The sequence below is a fragment of the Eucyclogobius newberryi genome, unplaced genomic scaffold, assembly GCF_026437365.1.
Source record: "Eucyclogobius newberryi isolate DKJ021-1_F unplaced genomic scaffold, fEucNew1.0.hap1 SCAF_7, whole genome shotgun sequence".
NCBI classification, from domain to species: domain Eukaryota; kingdom Metazoa; phylum Chordata; class Actinopteri; order Gobiiformes; family Gobiidae; genus Eucyclogobius; species Eucyclogobius newberryi.
This window is the reverse complement of record NW_027316389.1, coordinates 31,266,986-31,282,336: the sequence shown is the minus strand read 5'-3', so window position 1 is coordinate 31,282,336 and position 15,351 is coordinate 31,266,986. Positions and strand designations below refer to the sequence as shown.

Sequence of the window (15,351 nt, the reverse complement as noted above, 5' to 3'; positions counted from 1 at the left end):
CGTATGCCAGGCTCTGTGTGCATCCGGCCGCAGTGTCGTGAGTGTCCTCCCCCATGTCCACCCCCATGTCCTCCCCCATGTCCTCCCCCATGTCCTCCCCCATGTCCTCTCCCCATGTCCCCCTGTCCAATGTTTTAGTGAAATTGTGTCAGATAATGTAATAAACTACAAAAATTAAATAATAATAATACATTTAAAAAATGTAATTATAACGGACATATACCGGTATTTAATTTTACCGTGAGGGTTCCAAGTGCATGATTATTTTGACCTAAAAAGTTTGGGAACTGTTTTAGACAATAGATTAATGTATTTTTGAACTCAGCAGTAATAGTAACAGTAATAGTAATTATTTAAGCCTTAAAAGCCTGTTGTCCTATTCTGCACAAAACAGAATACAAAAAATAAAGAACATGATACACAGAGAGAACAAAACAGACAATAGAGGCAAAAGACATCCCAAAAAGTTCAGGGCCTAAATATATGTTACAGTTAATCCAAAATCCTATTTCAAATTGAGTCCAAAGATCACTTTTTTCATTTCACGAATATCAGTTAAAATTTGTATGCAGTCCTTGATTGTTGGTTCAGTTTGTGTCATTCATATTTTTCATGACGGCATTTTTCTTGCTTCAAGACATTCCAATGGTGTTTATTGAGTCCATGGAATGGGTTTTGAGAGCCAAATACATAGTATACCTCCTCCATATGTAAAAAAACAAAAGAAAAACATCCAGAAAGCTTACAACAGGATTTTGATTAGAATTTTATACTGAATTTATATTGTCTTCATATGGTAACTAAACCCTTCTGCTTCTTCTGAAAGTTCACGCCACACTGTGAGCAAGACAAAGGCTGACCAGGAGTGGGTGACTTCACTGAATAGAGAACCACTAAAATCTTATTATGATATTACCAGAATAGCATATTGACTCAGGGATCAGATTGCAATCTAAATGTTACCATCATATTGTCCAACCCTGGTCTGAACTACAGACTAAACAGGTTTAATAACTACAAACTAGTCAAGAGACAAGACAGTTCTGTGCCGAGAGTATCTCTTTAATACAGACTTTCAATTATAATTTTTTTGATTCATTGTTTAGCCCTAGCACATAAAACCTTATTTGGGACTAAAATCTAAAGGGCTGTACATGTTAAAATAGTTCAATGCACTTGTAGAAAGTGAATTATTGTAGAAAATGTAGTTTCCTAATGGCCACAGGGATAAAAATTCTTTGGCACACCTTGGTTTTTGGAAGGAGATCAAACCTTCAGAAGGGGGTGGTCTGGAGGTAATTTGTTGAACTGTGTGGATGTGGTTTCCAGCTGATTTGACTAAGTTGGCTGTAGTAACATGACTGAACTAAGCTATGGGATCAGTTTGACTTAGAAGTGAATGGTTCTGAATGGCTAACATGTTTTATGAGTAACTTACAGTATAATGACATTAATCCAAGAACCACTGATAAAATATATTATGGACATCAATTAACTCCCTTTATAGTGTGACCTCAAGACTCATGGGTCCAATTTTCAAAAAAATGTCAGAAAGTTCCAGTTTCTTGACAATAAATTATAATGATTCAACATTCTGGCATTCATGCTGTACATATCAAAACTGTACACTGTTGAGAAATAAGCTTAAATATTAAAGTTGGACAAATAAAAACATTTAAACCGTGCCACCTCAGTAATCACAGTAGAGTCTGGGCGTAAGATGAACACAGTAAGTTTATTTTATTTGGCCAAAATAAATTGTTCTTTGCTCAAGTCAACATAACTGGAGGGCACATAGTTTCGCATGACTTTTTCCACACCAATAATAGTATTTTTCACCATTCAAAACATAATTTGAGATTTTGAACGACTTAGAGCTACCAAATTAGCTGGATGCTGAGTGTTTGTTAGCATTAGCACTGAAGCGCGACATTTTTTGTGCAACACAGTTCTGCCAAGACCTGTCCCAAGCCCTAAACTTAACCTTAACCTGACTGCGGAAATATATAACATAAAAAAGAAGCATTTGCTAGCCTAGCCACAAATGCAAGGAGGCAAATGTGTGGCAGAAGTGGGTGGTGAGGGGGATCAAGCCATTGAAAGACACCTTTAATAATTCTGATGTCTGTGATTCAAAAGATAGAACAAGTCGTTTGAACTGTAATTGCTATGACGGTAACTGAAGTTAATTTTCTTCAACAATACACCTATGGATTATTCAAAGAAAAAGTAGCAGTGCAATAAGAGCTACAACTTCACATTGGTGGGACCCAAATACACAGTGATTTTGCAAAGGTGCATGTAACTTTGGGGCAGCCATAAGAAACACCAACGGCTTTAAATATTTCAATCGGAGTAAACATAAGACGTTCAATGAAGCAACAGAACAACATCTGCAGAGTATACGGTCTATGAATAAGTCATGAATAACATTACTTCACAACAAAAGAGAGAAAAGTCTTGGTACATGGTTTAGAGAAAGCAGTTTTTGTGTCAAAATGAGAACAAAACAATGAGTGAACTAAAAAAGATGCCGCACTTAAATTACATATTACTTTTGCAACAGTGAATAGGAGCAAGTGAACTTTCTGAGTCATGTACTGCTGTAGATATGAGTAATGAATCAAATGCTTGTAGACATAAGAGATGGTCCCAGGATGGTCCACACGTCGCTTATTTCTCATTTATTTGTTGATATGGCTAAGATGCCATATGAATGGATAAACAACAAGAGCACATGGCGAGTTTCCAACAGCAGTCCAAAGCAATACATTATTACTGCTAAAATCAATGACCAATACAAATTGAAATGTTATCGAAACCATATTGAAGAGGGTCATTTGAGGTCTTAATAGGCATGTCGCAATATAAAATCTTTGTGTGAGAAAAAAACAACAATTTAACAATTATTCATGATAGATGATATTCATGATGATATTCACGATTACTGAGACCAAGGCTAACTAGCAGGGATATTTATAATTTTAAAACATGTTACTATTCCTCATGTTTATGACCAGCTTTATGAAATCAAACTTTCTGAATGACAAAATAAGTTGATGTGACAAAAAACGGCAGATAAAAATTACTTTATTAGACTGGTCAAAAATATAATTTTTTTGTTCTGTGACCTGTATAATCACAATTATAGATTAACCTAATGATCTTGACATCCCAGGCTCCAGAAAAAGGTGACATCAACTTGTGAAACAGCACTTTTGGCTCATAAGATGGAAAGTACTTAATATTCATGATTTGTCATTTATGCATGAATGAAAAGCTAAACATATCTTCAGGTATTTTATTAGGGAAAACTTTACAGCATAAAATATTTTGTGTGTTGCCATATTGATTTTTCTTATTGCAATACTTTCTGTGCAGCCCTACAATCTCTTATGTGTTTTTTCTCTGTATTATAGAGTCAGTCTGTGCCCCATCTACTCCCTTTACAACCTAACCATTTGAATACAAAAATGTCCCAACTTAAAAACCAGACAAGTCCACTAAACACTAAAGACCCGAAGCTAGCCTGAAGAACCCCACAAGCATTATTCCCAACCTTATCTCTGCTCCACAAGTGCTGTAGCATAATATCCATGAATCCTCTCTCGCTCCCTGGGAGGCCCTAGACAGAGAAGTCATCACCTCTCCCTTGCACCCCCCCATGCACAGCTAATACCTCTGGATGACACGCAGTAACAAATTAAATCCCATCTTTCATTCTTACAGACACCGAAGTCAAATCGCCAGCGTGGGGCCTAGTATCTGCTAAAGACGAGCCTAGCCTCTGACGTACAGGGCAGCATGCAGCATACCACCACAAAGACGCCTCTATGCACGCTCCCCCACTGCACACAGAGCACCCGGCCGACCTGAATGGGAAGATTAGGAGAAAAATCACCATAAATGTGCTCTTTCGTTAAATGACAGCGTTTTAGAATATGAGTACGTCCCCAGACAGCAAGAGGAAACAAAAGGAGACAGTGAATGTAGATGAACATAGCTGGACTGTTGCATCTATAGAGAATCCTCACATCATTAGAGATCTGAGGCAAAGCGCTGCAGAGCCCCCCAAAAAAGGAAAGGAAAAACCAGATATGAAAGACAAAGGTAGTAAATGTAGGAGTCACCTCATCACATAAGCTCGTTCAGATGGAGAAAACGCTGTAGTAAAAATCCACAGACAGACTGCCCTCCCAGGCGTCCTCTACATCCTCAATCCAGCGCGCATCCTCATCTCCATGGCCGTTTCTTTCCTCACTGTCCCCGCACGTATCATCCTCTTCCTCTTCCACAAGCGGCGGGTAAATGGAAGCTCCTCCTGCCAGCACCGGTCCACAGCTGAGGGGAATCCAAAGCAGAGGCGCGAGACGGGGGAAGGGCGAGCAGAGGCGCCGGAGGAGAGAACAGAGATGTGCCAGTGGGGAGCCGGGCTGGAGTCTAGAAGACCATGGGAGGCGTGTGTGGTGGTCCTGCAGCAGCCTCTGTCTGCGGACGCTGGTACTGCGCCAGGGCCGGGCAGGGAGATGGTGGACCCACATGCTCTTTGGCATTGCTGCTATGCTCAGGTGCTCTCCTGGGCTGACCTCAAGTGGTGAACGTCACAGGGCGAAGAGAGGAGTAGATGACCAACACTCCATTAGTACAGAAGGACTCAGTGTGGTCTCGACATAGACTGGACATGGTTTAGCACACTGATGATGCGAGTGTTGAGAGTGGAGACTCGATGTGTTTTAACAAGTTTATTGTAAGGACAATCCTTGAATTGTATATGAAAGGTGGTTAACTTGTTTGGTGAATAAATGCTGCACTGAAACAAAGGAAAAGACAGTATAGATTTCCTAAAAGTCCGACATGTTGAGGGAGACCGAAGAGAGCAGCAATCAATCCAGTTCTCATTAAGAGCGACAGCGCTCAGAGCAGCAGGGCTTGTCCATGCAGGTCACACACACAGCTGCCCATTAACTGACCCCAAACTGCTCCAGAAATCAACAAACGGCCTCCTTTATTCCTCAGCACACAGCGCTGCAGTAAAGTCTGGGGCCTTAATCAGCACCGCAGTGCTACAGTGGCCACAGTGGGCTGTCTGCTGAATTTATATGTTCAATATCAACTATTATGTGTCTGCTCCTGCTGCCACAGCTAACTGCAGAGCAGGGCCTGGACTAGGGGGAGATGTAAAGAAACCAGACCATGACAAGGCTGAGAATCGTGTTTGGAAATTAGAAGACTAGATTTTTTGATCAAGTAAACAGCCAGCGTGATGAGACGCATCCATCCACCTCCTAATGATGTGGTTGCTTAGCAACACAATACAAGCCGGTCTCCTTCACTGGATGACCATATTGTGCAGCTCAGGGTCAATGGGACTTGTTTTCAGAGGATCATATCAATAGATTGTGGTGAAAAGAAAACTTGGGACTCTACAGTGGATGTGAGAACAAATGGTATTTACTTTGAATGGACAAAAAGGTCTCTTGTTGTTCTTATGTAACACATACATTACATCTAAGTTACAAAGATATTCTAGTGCAGTGATTAAAGAGGGGGTCAAGACCCGTTGGGGGTCTCGAGATGACTTGGAATACGTTGATTTTCAAATTATGACACAGTATTTAATGTATTTTGAATTGAAAACTGTATATCATAGTGAAATTATGCCAAATTACAATTGAATCTGATTTTAAATGTTTTGCAACTTGAAATGATGACAGACGATAATTTCATTTGACAGTAACCAGAAGGGTAATTTGGGGTTCCTGGCTTGAAAAGTTTTGGAATCCCTGTACTAGTAAAATACTAACCAGACACCGCAGATCAGGATTTATATCCTGACATGAATGTGTTGAGCATGTTAACTGCAGAAAAGCTGTCCCTTTACAGACAGTGCCATGGCTGCTCCTGAAGGCCTCAGGCTCCTTCACCAGCCTCTGTGACCTCGAGCACACACCTGCACCAGGACAGAGCACTGCCATCACCAGGACAGAGCACTGCCATCACCAGGACAGAGCACTGCCAGCACCAGGACAGAGCACTGCCAGCACCAGGACAGAGCACTGCCAGCACCAGGACAGAGCACTGCCAGCACCAGGACAGAGCACTGCCAGCACCAGGACAGAGCACTGCCAGCACCAGGACAGAGCACTGCCAGCACCAGGACAGAGCACTGCCAGCACCAGGACAGAGCACTGCCAGCACCAGGACAGAGCACTGCCAGCACCAGGACAGAGCACTGCCAGCACCAGGACAGAGCACTGCCAGCACCAGGACAGAGCACTGCCAGCACCAGGACAGAGCACTGCCAGCACCAGGACAGAGCACTGCCAGCACCAGGACAGAGCACTGCCAGCACCAGGACAGAGCACTGCCAGCACCAGGACAGAGCACTGCCAGCACCAGGACAGAGCACTGCCAGCACCAGGATAGAGCACTGCCAGCACCAGGACAGAGCACTGCCAGCACCAGGACAGAGCACTGCCAGCACCAGGACAGAGCACTGCCAGCACCAGGACAGAGCACTGCCAGCACCAGGACAGAGCACTGCCAGCACCAGGACAGAGCACTGCCAGCACCAGGACAGAGCACTGCCAGCACCAGGATAGAGCACTGCCAGCACCAGGACAGAGCACTGCCAGCACCAGGACAGAGCACTGCCAGCACCAGGACAGAGCACTGCCAGCACCAGGACAGAGCACTGCCAGCACCAGGACAGAGCACTGCCAGCACCAGGACAGAGCACTGCCAGCACCAGGACAGAGCACTGCCAGCACCAGGACAGAGCACTGCCAGCACCAGGACAGAGCACTGCCAGCACCAGGACAGAGCACTGCCAGCACCAGGACAGAGCACTGCCAGCACCAGGACAGAGCACTGCCAGCACCAGGACAGAGCACTGCCAGCACCAGGACAGAGCACTGCCAGCACCAGGACAGAGCACTGCCAGCACCAGGATAGAGCACTGCCAGCACCAGGACAGAGCACTGCCAGCACCAGGATAGAGCACTGCCAGCACCAGGACAGAGCACTGCCAGCACCAGGACAGAGGTTCCTATACACTTGTATCCCTGAGTATTCATCTGGTGTACATTTTGAAAAATGTCTGGGGAGTTGTCTGGTGGCATAGTGGTTAAGTCGGGAGCACTTATGCCAGGCTACATGTCCAACCAGCCGCATCACTGTGAGTTCAAATCCTGGCTTCAACAGTTTGCTGCCTGTCTGCTTTTCCCTCATCCCCATTTCATGCTAAACTATTCTAGTTTAATAAAGCCTTTGGGCCAAAAGAAATCCTTAAAGTAAATAAACACAATTTAAATGATTAAAAAGGCCAAATATAGATGCATTATAATAAGTTATCATCTAACAAACCAAATTAGAAATCTGGGGGTAATAATGGACTCAGACTTGAACTTTAATAGCCACGTCAAATCAATAACATCAGCAGCTTTTTACCATCTAAAAAACATTGCCAAAATCAAAAATATAGTGTCAAAACCAGATTTAGAGAGACTTATCCATGCGTTTGTCTCCAGTAGATTAGACTACTGTAACGGCCTGTTCACTGGTCTCTCCAAACGAGTTGTAAAACAGCTGCAGTACATCCAGAACGCTGCTGCTCGGGTCCTGACTAGAACCAGGAAGTATGATCACATTAGTCCTGTTCTCAGGTCTCTGCACTGCTCCCTGTGGCTCAGAGAATAGACTTTAAAGCAGCTCTGCTTGTGTACAAGTCTCTCCATGGCCTAGCACCAAAGTACATCTTGGATATGTTAGTGCCATATGAACCATCTCGGACTCTGAGGACCTCAGGGACCGGCCTCCTGCTGGTGCCCAGAGTCAGGACTAAACATGGGGAATCTGCGTTTCAGTTTTATGCAGCTAAAATCTGGAACAGTCTTCCTGAAGATGTGAGACAGGCTTCTACTCTGACAATGTTCAAATCTAAGCTAAAAACAGTTTTGTTTAGCTGCGCATATGACTGAAAGGATTTTTTCTTTGCACTCTTCTCTTTTGTTTGTGATTTTATTAGTTTAGACAATCACTTGGATTGATAATTTTTAATTTAGTTAATTTTATTGTATTTCTGTTTCTGTAATTTCTTTGTGATTTGAATGCATTTTTCCTGCTGTGAAGCACTTTGAATTGCCTTGTGTATGAAATGTGCTCTACAAATAAACTTGCCTTGCCTTGCCTTGCCTAAAATCAAACCTAAACTGACTTTAAAAAAGGCAAGGATTAATCGTTTAGTCTCGACGGGATCTTGTACAGCCACAGCAGCCATTTTGTTTGATTTGGGAAAACATAATTAGGTCTGACATGCCCAATTTCCCATAAGCCCCAAAGGAGGGAAAAGAGTGTGGCCACATTGATTCTGAAAGTCTCACTTCTCCCAATGTACCCTGAAGTCACCAGTATGAAGAAAACGCACCTTCAAATGTGAGCCCATAGTTCCTGGGATAAAAACCACCAGGACAAAACCAAATGTAACTTTGGACTGTGTGACTGAGATTAATTGTAAAAATGTAAAATGCACAAGGAAATGTTGACTATAACATAATGTATTATCTCACCTTTTACTTTTTCATTATTTTATGTCACTCCAAAGCAAATCATTTATATTTTAAGATGATTGTTGATGATGTCAATTTAACATAAAATATTTAAATGGGAAAAGGTCACATTTTGACAAATAAAACCTAAATGGAATATCCATCCAATATTTTGTTATGTCACATTAACATAATTCTTTCATTCAAAATCTGGTATAGAATGCTAATAGATAGTGAGAATAAATGTGTGATTAGGATTTGACTAAGGTTATAGTGTCAATAATCATTAAATACATGCATAACTAATACATACATTTTTATAATATAATAATAGAATTCTAGTTTTTAGAAACAATGCAAAATTTGAATATTGAGTACGTAGTTTATAGTATTATAATAAAAATGCAAAAAAGGCGATTAAAAATAAAAATGGAAAAAATACAATTTATTTTGCTCTTTTACAGATCAATTTTAAGTCATTTTACATTTGTCTGACACTTAAACCTAAAGTAATACGATTAGAGATATGACTAAACAAATTTAAAGACTAATTTACTCAGATATTCACCCTTTTTTGAAGTAATTTCTTGTTTAGAACCCCAGTAGTCATGTTATAGTCCTACTTTTAGGCATGGAATTGTTCTCATTTACGCTGGATCTGGTGGCACTCTGAGATGTTTCCTTAGGTGATACTTGTGTGAAACGTGAACCACTGTTTTAACACATTGCTGTTGGATTGACATATGATTTACCACCAGAGAAACTCTACGCACCACAGTTTGAGAGAACCAATAATGTACTCTTTAGCATCAAAAACAAAAAACTTACTACAACTCCAATTCCCTGGCTGAACTTTGTCTGTTTGTATACTGCCTGCTCCATTAAAGACTATCGGGAGAGAATTGAGGGCAGCGCGCCGGTGTATCCAAGTGGTTGCCATGAAAACAAAGCATGCAGACACAGACTTGGTGATCGATAGCCCGCCCACACTCCCGCAGGAGGTCAAACCGGCGACAAAAACAAGAAAGAACAAAAAGTGCCCGGACCAGAGTCAGCGTATACACAGCAGAAAATCAAAACAAAAAAGGATTCAAACGCAAAAAAGAGAGGTGGCAGCACAAAGTGGTAAACCGTCTGACTCACCGGGAAAGCTGACCTTCAGTAATGATGGTACAGCTCACTGCCACGATGTGACAACTGCTGCTGATATTTCATTGTTGTGGGAGTGTGGCTTTCATTCCAGAGCCGTGTCCAGGATCTCTTCATGAAGGGAGCCCAGCTGGGGGACTAAGTTTTGGTCCAAGTTTTAGCTCAGTTTGAGTCCAAATGTTGACTTGGTTTGGTCCTGTTCTATTACTGATTTAGTCCTGTCCTAGTCCAAGTTTAGTTTCGGGTTTAGTTCCAGTTATGTCCCATTTCTGATGTGGTCCATGTGCCTTGTGGTGAACATGCATGCATTAGTCTTGTATGGCCATATGCTGTATTTGTAGGTTTTAATGATACAGGAGGATATATGGATGTGTGATGTATTGATACATTGTAGAAAAAGGTTCAGTTGTAGTCATCTGGACTCAGTTTAGAAAAAGCTAGACGTTTTGACTCTCATCCAAGAGTCATTGTCAATAAGCAAATTTAGTCATTGTCAATAAGCGAATTTATGTATTGATACTAGTATTGGTAATATTGGTGACGGGTTTGTGATATATTGGGCTGATATGTTCTACAGATTCAGTAATGGAGCTTACAAGAGGTGGTTGTATAGTTACATGATCTCTAGAGAAAGACAAAGAAAAGTATTTAAGATTATAGGGAAAAGTTAACTTCAATTTATGGTTCCTCAAATTTGAAATATTGGTATTAGTCTATCTTTTAAGGCTTAAGGCTAAGTTTAAGGCTGACAATAATCAGAGCTCACCAACCTGAAGGTCTGGGTTTTGATTACAGCTCCAAATAATTTATATTGAACTTGTTACTGAAGGTATAGGACAGTTAGGTTAAAAATTATGCAAAATATTTTCATCCAGATAATGTTCCTAAATCTAGTTCCTCGCAGACTAAAACAGATTTACCAAGCAACCATTATTGACCGTTCCTGGACAAATGAGGATTTATTACACAGACTAACAACATCAGGCGCTGTTCACATGGCACAGCACCTCATGTCCACAGGATTTATCAGGATTTATGAATGTACCACTGCAACATGTGTCGAACTCTGTGTTTTTACCAAGTTGAAAAGAATGACTACAGCTATGTACAAAAAGATCACCATTTTATTGTTCTGTTTGGTGTAATGTTATATCTAGGGATATCCGGTTTTATCAATTTAAATTTGTATTCAAAATAAACTACTAGGCTTGTTGTTAATTTGACATAGTGACATCCCTACATTCGGTCACTAGCTGGCACATGAACTTTGTCAGCCAGCAGACTACAGACTACAAATAGTCTATCCACACCAGCCTTACCTCCTTTCTTTAGCCCGTACATCACACTGTTGTTTGTTGTGCCTATAAGCCTGCTTTATTGGGTCATTTCAGTTAGCCGTCATGACAAGCCTCTAAAATGAAGTATGTATGCAGCGGGAGAGGCCAGCGTGGGTTACTCTCCTGATCCTCCTGCTCCTCCTGCTCTCCTCTCTCTCTCCTGTATCTGTCCTATATTAGCATTTAGCTTCCAATGAGCATTCTGTCTCCACTGTTTGTAACGGCATTATTACAGCAGGCAGCCAGGGCCATTATCAATAGTAAATGAGCCAAACCTTCAACTAAAGGTCTTCTTATTGATCTTCTCTATCCAGCTAATTCTTAATGATCATGTTCTTTTATGTCTTTCTCCCGCTGCAGTGGAATCAGACACAGATATTTACACCTGATGAGGCTGTGTAGTAACAAATAGTAGACAATATATCACATCCATGTTGGCCCAAATGTGGAATTTTTACATAAAACTATAATACAATACAATACAATACATCGTACAGCAGTATTTCTCAATTACATAAATATTTCTAAGGAATACTTAGAGGCGTAATGGACGATTTTTTGCCGATTTGAGAACTCAGACGGAAGTGCGCATGCGCACTCCCCCGTACGGACTCACAAAAAACACACGTGTGTTTGTTTATTAGCGCGACGAATCGCATCGCATCTCACGTCTCACGTCTCACGTAGATTTCCGTCTCTTCTGAAACAGCTCGAACAGTCTTTCTCCGTCTTAATTTTGTCCCGTACACTGAGAGAACTATATTATGATAGATCAATGCGCTTGGACACATGCTGCTCTCCTGGGGACGAGCCGCACGAGGCTGCAGGTGAGCGGTAGGTGCGTTTTATGATTGATACGTGGCAGGACTAATCGGCAGTCCACGCCACGAGGAAATAAGACTCAGATTTGGGCCAAAAAATCGTCCATTGCGCCTTTAATAATGATATACCTTTACTTGTGGCAAAAAATAGATACAGCCTCCCACAATATCAATATTGTATCAACAAAGTACCACAATTTATTTATGTTTTGGTATGATATATAGTTCAATATTTCATCTAAGCTGTCCCAGTATCCGTGTGTAAAAGACATTCATACTGGAGCATGCCTCGTATTTAAGGCAGAACTGCTGGTTCTAATAGGCTTCACCTTAAAGGTCCACGACCTGCGGGATGATATAAGCCTTCAGGGGCCTTGAGCTAAATCTGCCTTAGGGGCTCTCACTACCTCACTGCCACTCAGGCTTATTCATGATTCACATTTTCCATGTTTTCAGATTAATCTGAATGGTAACCAGTTAGTTAAAGTGAAATGTAACATTATTTCAAATCACACATTGTTTAAACTTGGAAATGGACACATTTGAAAAAAGATGCCTTATTTTGTTTTCTTAGTTTCTCAGTGTATAGATTTATTTTCTCTGGTCCCGCCCCGTTTGTTTTTGTTAGTTCTGTGTCGTTTTTGTTTTTGTGTGTTTTTCCCATTTGGTAGCCCTCATGTGGAGCTTATAGGGCCCCTTAAGCTGCGGATGTGATGGACAAGCAAAGTGGCTCACATTATTTGAACTTCTTTACTGTACAAAAGGACATTTTTCTTTTACTTTCTCTTTTTTTATTATTATATATGTACTGTATATCTGTATTGACATTTTAAGTGATTTTTTACTTAAGTCCTCCTCACTTCTTAACCTATGCATCTGTACTTTCTACTCTTTACATTATAAAAATGGAATCATTACTTTTTATATTTCGTGCACAATGTTTTTCTTTTTCTGAAGCCTGCACAGGCCCCTGCATGTCGCTTTTCTTTTACTTCTTAACTTCTGATCCCGGGGCGAGCGAGGCACAGAGGTGAGAGTGAGGAGCGCACTGGCACAGGTGGATCATGAGGTAGATGCAGTTGTAGAATATTTGTGTTGTGCTGAGCTCATGTGTGAGATCAGTGCTGGGTCCAAAGGCTTCTGCTGAAAGCTTTGGGGCAGGACAAGTCAGAATACTACTGCAGTTGTCACGCAGGCTTTACTTACTAAATACATTTCTTATCTCCAACAAATATTTTTGAAATAAGTCAAATGAATTGTAATCAATTCATTATGACGCCCATAATTCAACTGATTAAAATTAGAAACACAGCCCCATCAACTGTATGTTTTTACTTTAAGTACGTTTACAATGGTGCACTGTTGTACTTGTACCAGAGTCATTGTTTAGACAAGTAACAACACTTTTCCTTGTAGTAGTGAACTTCAGTACTTTTGAGAGTATGCCAGTGCTCGCTTTAAAGCGGGAGTATTTGTCACTCGTGTTTGCACCCTCTTCTACTTGAGACAGCCTTCTGCTTTCTCCATCTGCAGAACAAGCCGGATGCATCTTCATGAGGATTAAAGAGGCAAACGAGGGACGTCAGGTGTATACACGGCCCAGAATAAGAATGGGGACGTCACAATGGCAAAGACACAATTTAACTAAGGCTGTCACTAACCATTATCTTAGTAGTTGACTAGTCAGTGATTATTTTTCCGATTAGTCGACGAGTCAAACAAATATTTATATTTTACTTTTTTTTTAATCCTTAGAAACCAACAGAAGTTGACTGAAGCCTTCTATAGAAAATACAGTTCAGTGTTTTGTTGATGAAAATACGAAATTGTTTATCCTATTATTCTTTGTACTAAAAAAAAGATTTTGCGTTTTATAGTCTGTTTAGTCCATAAAACAATGAAACATTATCAAAATACGACCGAATGTGTCGACTAGTCACAATTAGAGCCCTAAATTTGTTCATCATATGGATAAAAAAAAAAACTAAGGAAACCATTAATAGTCCTATTACACACAAGCTTAATAATCTTACATCCTCTCCTAAAATGTAAATGATCTTTGTAAAGTTCTTTTGTGATTTTCTTGTAACATTAATAGATTAATTTATTGGTAAGATGTGTTTTAACCTCTCTAACTGAACAGGTCCATAATAGGGCAGACAGTGACAGTAATAACACTGGTGGTTGGAAGCGATCAATACACAGAGGGTGAGCCAGCGGGAGTCCACTGGTCAATACAAAGATATCTATGACTGACGGTTTATCTGTGCTCCACCCATGTATGTATGTGTATATAAAAATATCAATGTGGACATAATCTGCTAGACAAGTAATTTGTTAGTTTTACAGTTTGCTGAGAAAAGCTAGAATCCTTTTGCATTGATGGGGCAAATACTGGCCTCTAGAGGTGAGAGGTGTTAATTACATCGACTAACTAAGCCTAATGATGAGCACCTTATGTGGACCACAAACTGCTTGCTATGACTAAACCATTGTATCACATTCTATTTGCTTTAAGGCAATCATTTGCTACAACAGGCTTTTATGACACAGTTGGTGCAGATCTGGAGCAGAGCTGAGGTGATAGATTTCTGTGTAAAAACATAGGAGCATTAACAGCTGCTTGGAACAGCCTCTTGAGGGAGCACATGGTTTGGAAATTCCCCGGCAGCAGAGCACAGTCCATAATCCCTCTCATTCATTTCAGAGCTCTGTGAAGCCATCAGATTAATGCTTCTGGCTAATCTACTGTCGATGAATGAAAGCCATCCGCTGCCCTCCGCTGTGCTGCCTGACTCAAACAGATAGGATTGAGACTTAGCTCAGCGCCGCAGTGGCAGGAGAAAGTCAAGTCTTAATGTGGCTTAATGTGTCTAAAGATGGGAGTTAGCGCCACACACAGCACAGACCTGATCGTGACGGTCTGTTGCCTGCATCCAGGGCAGTATGCACAAATGAGAACTGTAGTGCTTGAACATGAAGGAGTTTTATCCAAAGACTGGAGTGCTGTCTTTAATCTAATTTTCATTTCAAAGTATTATAGTTTTGCAATGACTTGCTCATTTTCTTGTTCATAATTACAAAAATCCAGGACATTGTAAAAGTCTTCACACCGTCAGGAGCAATGAAAGACTACAGTGCCTAATATGAAAGCATTAACACAAATTAATAAAAATGCTTCAGTCCATCAACTTAAACTGCTCCTAATAACCCTCTTTTCATGTGGATTATCTTCATATTGATACAAACAAACTGCTTAAACGAATTATAAGCTATTTCTAAATGAGTCAAAGTACTTAATGATTGGATAAAGTGACATTTCAGTGTGCTTTGAGCAATTTTCCATGTCCTTGTATGTGTGAATGTACTAACATAAGAGTATGGGGTGCTTTTCAGTTTTAAAATTGTGCTGGTTTGTAATCTTTTTAATTTCCATTACATTTTGTTGCATTGTTGACTGTGTGTTAATCTGTATGTGACAAATAAATCTAAATGTAC

The 15,351-nt window shown here is 40.8% G+C and overlaps 1 protein-coding gene across 6 annotated transcripts in view; it reads right to left on the bottom strand.

Moving 5' to 3' along the window:
• magi2b (membrane associated guanylate kinase, WW and PDZ domain containing 2b) overlaps nucleotides 1-15,351 on the bottom strand; it is a 125,779-nt gene that overhangs the window by 98,350 nt on the left and 12,078 nt on the right. The gene's annotated exons all lie outside the window — the stretch shown is intronic.